This window comes from Panthera tigris, chromosome B2, assembly GCF_018350195.1.
Source record: "Panthera tigris isolate Pti1 chromosome B2, P.tigris_Pti1_mat1.1, whole genome shotgun sequence".
Lineage (NCBI taxonomy): Eukaryota > Metazoa > Chordata > Mammalia > Carnivora > Felidae > Panthera > Panthera tigris.
In genome coordinates, this window is record NC_056664.1 from 98,217,754 (window position 1) to 98,226,712 (window position 8,959).

General features: G+C 42.4%; 1 protein-coding gene across 4 annotated transcripts in view; it reads right to left on the minus strand.

Annotated features, from left to right (window-relative positions):
- Positions 1-8,611, minus strand: part of AK9 (adenylate kinase 9) — a 141,439-nt gene extending 132,828 nt beyond the window's left edge. For all 4 annotated transcript variants that reach the window (XM_042986929.1, XM_007078737.3, XM_042986928.1 and 1 more), the window contains exon 1: positions 8,539-8,611. The gene's annotated coding sequence lies outside the window, so the exon portion shown is untranslated. The remainder of the gene's footprint in view (positions 1-8,538) is intronic.
- Positions 8,612-8,959: the final 348 nt, after the last annotated feature.

The following is an 8,959-nucleotide window of genomic DNA, read 5'->3' on the forward strand; positions in this document are numbered from 1 at the left end:
ACCAAAGACTTTATGAGGAGGTGGAGAGCCACCTCTGTTCTGTCAGTTTTTGCTCAGGAAGGGGATGGGGGTAGCCAAAGTCTCCTTGGCTTCTTTCGTTTGAAAATAAATTGTGTCTTTGGGGAAAAAATAAAAGAAACCAGATGGTTTTTTGAAGAACTCCGGACGTACAAGCTTCCAGATACTCTTTCGGACAAAAGATAAAGTGGAGTCTTGTTACATCAGTTTACGTATCTCATATAACCTTTACCTAAACCAGAGAGAGTGTGAGAAAGCAAAATTATGTACCAATTTCATTCATGAACAAGATTTTAAAAATCCTAATCAAAACATTAGCTAACTGAATCCAGCAATATATGAACAAGGTAATAACATCATGACCAAGTTGGGCTTTCCCCAGGAACTCAAGGTTGTTGAGAAATTAATTTATCATATTAAAACAAAAGAGAAAAACTCCACAATCATCTTAATAGATGTAGAAAAAGTGTAACACAATTCAACACCCTTTAATGATTAATAAAAATCTCTTAGCAACTAGGAAAAGAGGGGAATTTCTTTAATCTGATAAAAGGTATTAACAAAAGACAAACATATTTAATGATTACATATTAAAAATGTTCTTTTCAGGGGTGCCTGGGTTGGTTAAGAATCTGACTCTTGGTTTCAGCTCAGGTCATGATCATAATCTCGTGGTTTCGTGGGTTCGAGCCCCACGTTGGGCTCTGTGCTTGATTGATAGGGTGGAGCCTGTTTGGGATTCTCTCTCTTTGCCCCTCTCCCACCTGCACTGTCTCTGTCTCTCTCAAAATACAAATTAGAAAACTTTAAAAAAATGTTCTTTTCAGGTAATAACAAGACAAAAGAAAGAAAACTGTTATTATTCCCAGTTGATATGATTGTCTACATGAGAAACAAACATATCACAGATAAATTTTGAGAATTAGCCTGATAACCCAATTTGCTGGATTCAAAATTATACAAAATTCAGTTGCATTTCCCTTTTTTTAATATTTATTTTTTAATTTTTGAGAGAGCGTGAGTAGGGGAGGGGCAAAGAGAGAGATGGACAGAGTATTAAAAGTGGGCTCTGCACCGACAGCAGTGAGCCCAAAGCGGGGCTTGAACTCATGAACCGCTAGATCATGACCTGAGCCAAAGCTGGATGCTCAACCAACTGAGCCATCCAGGTGCCCCCAGTTGCATTTCTATACACCATTATACACCACGACTTGCTAGAAAATGTAACTGAAGATAAAAAAGACTTATTTTTGCAGCAAAATAATAAAGTAACCAGGATTAAATATTATAAAACGTATACAAACTCTTTACGGAAAAATGACAAAATCTTATGAAATGACTTTAATGAGCAGAGTTCAAAAATGGAACCAGTGGTCTGAAATGCTGTTCATGAAACAATAAAAAGTGGATTATGGGGGCTATATGCTTCCAGGTAAAGGGATATGATTATATTTCTCTGTGGAATTTAAGACTATTCAAATGGACTTAATATACCAATATTATTTTATAGTGTCATTATGAAAAAAAAGACATAATAAGAATTATTACCAGTATACTAAAAAGATTGAGAAGAAAACCTCATGACAAAAGAACTAAAATTTCAAGCTTTTTTTAGTACCAAAAAAACAAGTAATGCTACTATAAAATCTAATTATAAAGGAGAAAATGCATCTAAACCTTTTATAGAGGTGGTGCATTTATTAAAGAGTCTCTTTTAAGTACACTAAAACCAGGGCCCTAAGGCCTGGGGTGGGGACATTTAGGTGGATATCTGAGTACTTCGAACCCTAAGATTTATGTGTGTGAGGCAGGAAGCTAGGCATGAGTGAGTGATAGGAGGATGGTCCTTAGACGTCCTGATGGAGATGCCCAATGGAGAACCGCCTGGGGACCACCCCATTCCACCCATCTAAGGTCACAACATCCCAGCAGAGGAAGAATTGAGTTTGTTGTGCTTGTTGCACTTGTGCAGACAGCACCCTGTTGTCCTTATTTGGTGTATGCCTCTAGAATAGAAATAATGTTGTTGTTTTCTACCTAGTGCAGGCATTTTGAATACATCTTGGGAAAGGGTATGTTCAGTTGGCTAATTATTATATAATCCAGGCCTGTTACCCAAATGTTGCTACCTTAGGACCCACTCAAAAAAAAAAAAACTGATATAAGCCTACACCCTGGGGTTTCTGGGGCCTTTGTCTCTCTTGACTGGCCCGCTCCTCCATTGGAGTGTACTTGAGTAAAACTTTGCTCTGCTTTACTTTCCCTTTGCTGTCCTGTAATTCCTTTTTTTTTTTTTTTTTTTTGGGACAGAGAGAGACAGAGCATGAACGGGGGAGGGGCAGAGAGAGAGGGAGACACAGAATCGGAAACAGGCTCCAGGTCCTGAGCCATCAGCCCAGAGCCTGACGCGGGGCTCGAACTCACGGACCGCGAGATCGTGACTTGGCTGAAGTCGGACGCTTAACCGACTGCACCACCCAGGCGCCCCCCTGTAATTCTTTATTGTGGCGGCAAAAAGAACTCAGGCTTCTTCCCTTTTCCATCTAACACTCAGTAGCACCTGGAATGCCTTGCACTGACAGAAGTAGCTCCTTCCTCATCTCTGGAAGGATAGCAGCCTCTCCTTGCATCACCTGAGGCAGACACTTCAGAAAACAATGCTTGCCCTCCACAAGATCTGCTTCAACTTCCTCATAGCTTTTAAACCAGTAACTGGGGTCAAGCATCAGCCCAGCCTGGCTGTGGAGGCACTGGTACAGGAAGAAAGGTATTGTGCACCTAAAGAATTGGAGGGCCTGGCTATGACGTACCAACAGGAATCAGGAGAACATACCTACAAAAGGATCTTGAGGGTGCTGAGTGGGGGAATGGAGACTAGATGAGAGTTTATTGATACGTGGGCTCTCTCCCATGACTCAAGGTGTTAACATCCTGACTAGGACACCTGGGGTGGGTCCTGATTCACTGCTGGTAAGGTTCCTTGAAGCTTGGAAAAGAACAACAGCCTGTAGTAAATGTGGTGGAAATGCTGGAACTGCCTTGGTAGAATATAGAGTAGTGTGTCAAAGGCTCGAGGAGGTGACATGTTAAATGGATTTCACATATGAGGCTAGAGAACTCATAAGCCAACTCTGCTTGTTGGGATGGCCAGAGGACACTCCCCTCATTAAGGCTATAAGGAATGAACTAGTAAGGGGGCACTAGTATCCTTAATAAGCTCAGTGGTGGCTGTTCTTTGTAGGCCAGGACTGAAGGTAGGGGAAAGGCTGCTACAATACTGGGGTTCCATGTTTCAGTGGGGATGACAGGGTCTTGAAGAGCGGAGGCCAGATGGCAGCACTTAACCATCAGAAACAAAGTAGGTGTAATTACTACAATGGGCAGGAAGTCCAGAATGGCAACAAGCAAGATCCACAGAAATCTATGGCAATGGTTAATAAACCATGGAATTTCTAGGGGGTGAAATGGATGAGCAGTGAACGAAAATGTTCATTAACTTACTTTTCTAAAAATGACAAAGGGCAAGTGAATCAAAGGCTGATGTCAGCAACCACAGTGGAAAATCATGATCCTTGCCTAGTTCTTAGCTCCAGAGCCCATTTATTCAAGGGGAGGCAAGGAGTCCTCAAGAATAGACCCTACAACACCGTAACAATTATTTACAATAGGGATTCCCCAATTCTTCCTTCTCCAAGGGAACCTACAACCATTAACTGGGGAAATACACACTGTGGAAATGGGATTATCCTCCTCTTTCAGAGCCTACAGGACATAGGGTCTGAGCTGACACCAACACCAGCAGATACAAAATGCCATCATGGCCTCCTGCTGGTGTGAAAGCAAATGGAGAACCAGTAATAAATGGAGTCTTGGCTCAAGTCTGTCTTACAGTGCAGGATCTGCAGGATCACCTCGTGGTTCTTTTCCTGGTCCCTGACTATGTGATGGGGATTGCAGTTGGCAAAATCTTCCCAGTCGTTCCCTGCCTGTGGAGTAAGCACCACTGTGGTAGAAAAGCCAAGTGGAAGCTCATGAAATAAATAGTAAGTCATTCCAAATGCAATGGAAAGGTGTTACCCAAAACTATCTAGAAGATAGCCCTGCTTAATTCTCCAGTGTGATTTGTTATAAAAACCAGATAGATCATGACAGATGATGGGGGACTACTGAAAACTTAACCAAGTGATAGCCCCACTCGTAATTGTGCAGATGCGATCTTTACTAGTCAGACACAGCTTCTTGTCCTTGGTATGCAGCTACTCATCTGGCAAATGTGTTGTGTTTTTTTAAAATCCCCCTCAGAAAAGACTAGAAACAGTTTGTATTCACTTAGAACAGTCAGCATGGAACATTCAGGCTTGCCCCAGGACTCTCCTGCTCTTTTAACAGCTATAGTACAAAGGGGTCTTTTTGATCCCTTGTTGATATATTATCAATATTGATAATATCAGAGCCTGTGAGCAGGAAGTGGCAAGTGTTCTGGATGGCTTCATAAGACACATGAGCAGCAGAAAGTGGAAGATAAATCTACAAACATTTAAAGCCCTGTTACTTTGGTGAGTTTTTAAAAGACCAGTGGTCTGGGACATTCCGAGATGTTCTCTCCAAGGTGGAGGACAAGTTTACTACACCTTATACCTTCTACCTCTAAAAAAAAAAAAAAAAGAGGTGCAGTATTTTATGTCTCTTTAGTTTTTGGAGACAGCCTGTAGCATACTTAGGAATACTGTTCTGATTCATATAATGGGTGACTTGGAAAGCTGTCAGTTTTGAGCGAACCTCAGAGCAACAGAGAGCTCTGTAGCAGTTTTAGTCTATGGTACCAGAGGCCTGCTTCTTGGGCCATATACCTGGCCAGATCCCATGATGCTAGAGGGAGACACCTACAGTAGGTGAGAATACTTTTGGAGTCTTAGGAAAGCCACAACAGAAACCTCTCGGTGTAGATCACTGCTGTCTGCAGCAGAGAACCACTCCCCATTCAAAACGCCGCTCCTGGCAATGCTCTGGGCTCTGGGAGAGAATGAATGCCTGGCCATGGGACATCAAGTGACTATGCAACTGGAAGTGCCCATCATGAACTGGGTACATTAGATCTAGTCCTCAAGTTGGGCAGGCACAGGGGCAATCCACTGAATGACAAAAATGGAACGCTGGGATCAGGTCCAAGCATGTCTGGAGGGTACAAATGAGTTTTATAAATAAGCAGCCCAGACACCATGTCATCTATCTTTTGCTTATCAATGTCTCTTTTTCAGCTCAGACATCATAAGGAATTCCCTAGGAACTTATAAAAAGTCATGGATGAATCATGATATATTGGTGCAAACTGTAAATGGAATGCTTCCAGGCTTTAATGCCACTCAGAGGCAGCCCTGAAAGATGATGATGAAGGGAAATCCTCCTTGTGGGCAGAGTTTTAGGCAGTGTACCTAGGTCCTCAGTTTGGAGGACAGTATTGAATGGCTTGGTCAAAGGCCTGGGAGGAGTAAGATTGAAAGATAAGAGAAAAAGAGTTCTGGGGAAGAGGCATGCGAATGGACCTATGAGAGGGGCATAGCAAACACACTCTATGGCAAGCCCTACCAAGTCACACCCTGTGTGATCCCATTCCCTAAGAGAAGATGGATTCTGTGACTTGCTTCTAAATCTAGCAAAGGTATTAGACATACCATTCCTGTGATTACATCGTACTATGTAAGATCCTATTTTAGCACACTGGAGAGACTTCCTGGTTGGCTCTGAATTAAGTTGCCATGATGTGAAAGGACTGCTGGCAAAGAACAGTGGGTGGCCTCCAGTCATGGAGAGAGCCCCTGGACAACAGCCAGGAAGAAAAGAAACAACCACAAAGAGATGAATTTTGCCAACAATTTAAACGAGCTCAGAAGCAGATTCTTCTTTAGTCGAGTCTCCAGATGAAAATGCCGTGCAGCCAACATCTTGACCACAGCTCTGTGAGACCCTCAGTGGAGAAACCAGCTAAGCTACGCCTGAACTCCTGAACATGGAAACTATGAGATAATATATGTTATGTGTTTTAAACTGCTAAATTTGTGGTAATTTTGTTATACCACATAGTAAAAAAATACAAGTGGACACAAAATATGTGGATTTTTGAGCCTCACAAAGCAGGCTGATTTTCCAGTAAACACTAGCCAGTCTTTATCCCTGGTCACCTCAATGCTTCCAAAATGGGCTCATAAATGGAGGAGGCATGGTGGTAGGGATGGAGGTGATGGAGGCCATTGCATAGGTTCAATGACGCATCTCCCTCTCAACAGGCTGATTTAGTTAATTCTATCACTAAGCATCTCACCTGTTACAGAGACTGAGGCTAAGCCCTCAAAATGGTATATCCATTCAGTGACAAACTGATTACATGGAATTCCTTCACCTTGGAGAATACAGCAGGTGACATGTGTCCTTGTATGGGTGTGCTTTTCCTACCCACAATGCCTTGGCTAGCACTACTATCTAAGGGTTTGGAGTGTGTCTCATTTATCATGAGATCCCATATAATATTGCCTTGGATCAAAAGACCCTCTTTTTAGTAAAGGAGGTATGATAGGAAGGATCCACTGCTTCTACCACATACCTCTTCATCCAGAAGCTACCGGTCTGACAGAATGTTGGAATGGCCTCTTAAAGGTACAATGAAAATGCCAGTTTGAGATTGTGTGGGATTAAGACACTACCATCCCTCTCAGTGATTGACATGAGGAATTTGTACCATCCTTCCTCATGACTTCAGGCTCTGCTGGACTGGAGGTCCTGGCTTTGATTGAGGGGAGAGAGATGCTTCTATCAGGAGACCCCTTTAGGTGGGTTTCACTAAACCTAAAACCGCTGCCTGGTCCTCTGTGGCTCCACATGCCCATAAGGAGTTACTGCACTGGCAGGTGAGGACAGGGTTGCTTTTACTGCTTGGAGCAGGAGATGTATGTCTTGAACTCAGGGGATTCTCTGAGACTCCTCTTGTAATTGTAGCAAGCCCGATCTGACAAAGACATGGTAAGAAGAGGCTTACAGCCCTCAGGGATGAAGACTGGTTACCCTACTGGGAAAACAACTGAGCTCAGCAGAAGTGCTGGCCAAGGGTAAGAGAAATCTAGAATGGGTGGTAGAGGAGGCAAGTGATGAATTATCAATTTCAGACCTCGGATTAATTGCAGTAGTGGATTCTATAGCTTGTCCCACTAATCATCTTTTGGTGAGTCCTTTTCTTTCAGAAATTGAGACCAACCACCATTGAGAAGAATCACTGAGGGGATGGTGTGAACTTAATGTGGGCGGGGGGGGGGAGTGGAAATGACTAGTGCAAATGAGTATATCTCATTGGAACGTAGCAGATGCTATTAGTGCCCATAACCAGTTGACATGTAACTTTTCCATGAATGGTCAGTCTGACTTCTAACTTCTAGCACGTGTGGCTCTTTGCCTAAGGAATGTTTCCAGCTGCCATACCTAGTCTGCCTGAGCACAGGCAGATCACAAGTTCCAGGAAATTAATGTTCCGCCATAGCAGGCCTCAGCCAATAACTGATGGGAGGCAGTGAATAAATGCCCCAGCTCCTTTGCCCTTAAGAGGGAATTACTCTGAGACAAATATCTCAGTATTCCGCAGTGAATTCAGCCCACAGAGAAATTTGCTTGATAATATTCCTTTTATCAGCTTCCTTCTGTTCCCTGATGTTTCCTGGGATTACTTCCTATATGAACCACTTGCCCTCGAATTTTTGTCTCAGGATGTGCTTCCAGGTGAACCAACCTAAGACAAGGTTCAAATGAAGAGCAATATTACAGTATAATATAAATAATTGAAAACTAAATATTGGAAACCAGAATTCTACACATTTTAAGAGTTGTTATCCTAAATAAAAACATAGTGCAGATATTTAACTCATATTCAGAAGAATTGGTTTCCACTATGAAAAAAACACAACTAAATATTCTTCCCAGTTGGAAGATCCAAGTCAATGTAAAATGCCAGAACTGACATGGCCATCTTTCTAGTTCTTAATAAAATAGGACCAAACTATGAAAGAAAATTAAAATACTAAATAATTAAACATTTATTTTTTTTAATTTGGTAATTTCTCAATTTTAAATTTACAACATGATCTCTAACATCTCATTGTTATGTAATATAATCTCTAATATCACATTATGTTATAGGTTTATACTATAATTCAATAGAATTTTTACAAGTTCCCTCACCTTTTAAGCCGTTGAGAAACTCTCCAGGTGGGTTGTGCGGTTTACAGGGGGCCCATCTCCTGGGAAACCTACCACTTCTACTTAGGCGATGTCTTATACTCTCACAGTAGGTGCTCAGTAAATATTTGTGGAATGACATCAGTGGTTGGAAGGGAAAATTGTTTTAAAAAGTATTTTACTGAGAAATCCCTAAGTTTAGTTTTGTAGGAAAAGGAACTGGCCTGGGGTCCCCGCAGGAGGTAAGGTTCCATTCAATAGACACAAAACGCGACGGGGAGGGGGACTACGACCCCTACTTACCTGGGCACAGAGGAGTCCCCAGGAGCCCAAAGGACCCCACCTGCCGGACCGCAGCCGCCTCTGGTATTGCTGTGTCGGTGCAGCGGTTGCCTAGGGAACCCCTGGCGGGGCTTCGCGCAGTGCCTCTTGGGGGACCGGGTCTTGTAGGTGGGGCTGTAATTTATTGATTTTTTAAAATAATTTTACTTATTCACTTTTCACTTAACTTTGTATTTTTAATACATTCCTTTTGACAAATATAAAATGAATGATGATTAGAGAGGGCATGTACATTGCCCACTTGGGTTCACACATATCAAATGGAAGAGGCCTTATTTTAACCCAGAACTGCCGGTCTCAAAGTCGGTGCCACACCACACTGCACTAAACATTGCACGACAGTCCGTTTGTAGAATTTACAAAATCTCCAACTTTCGGTGAT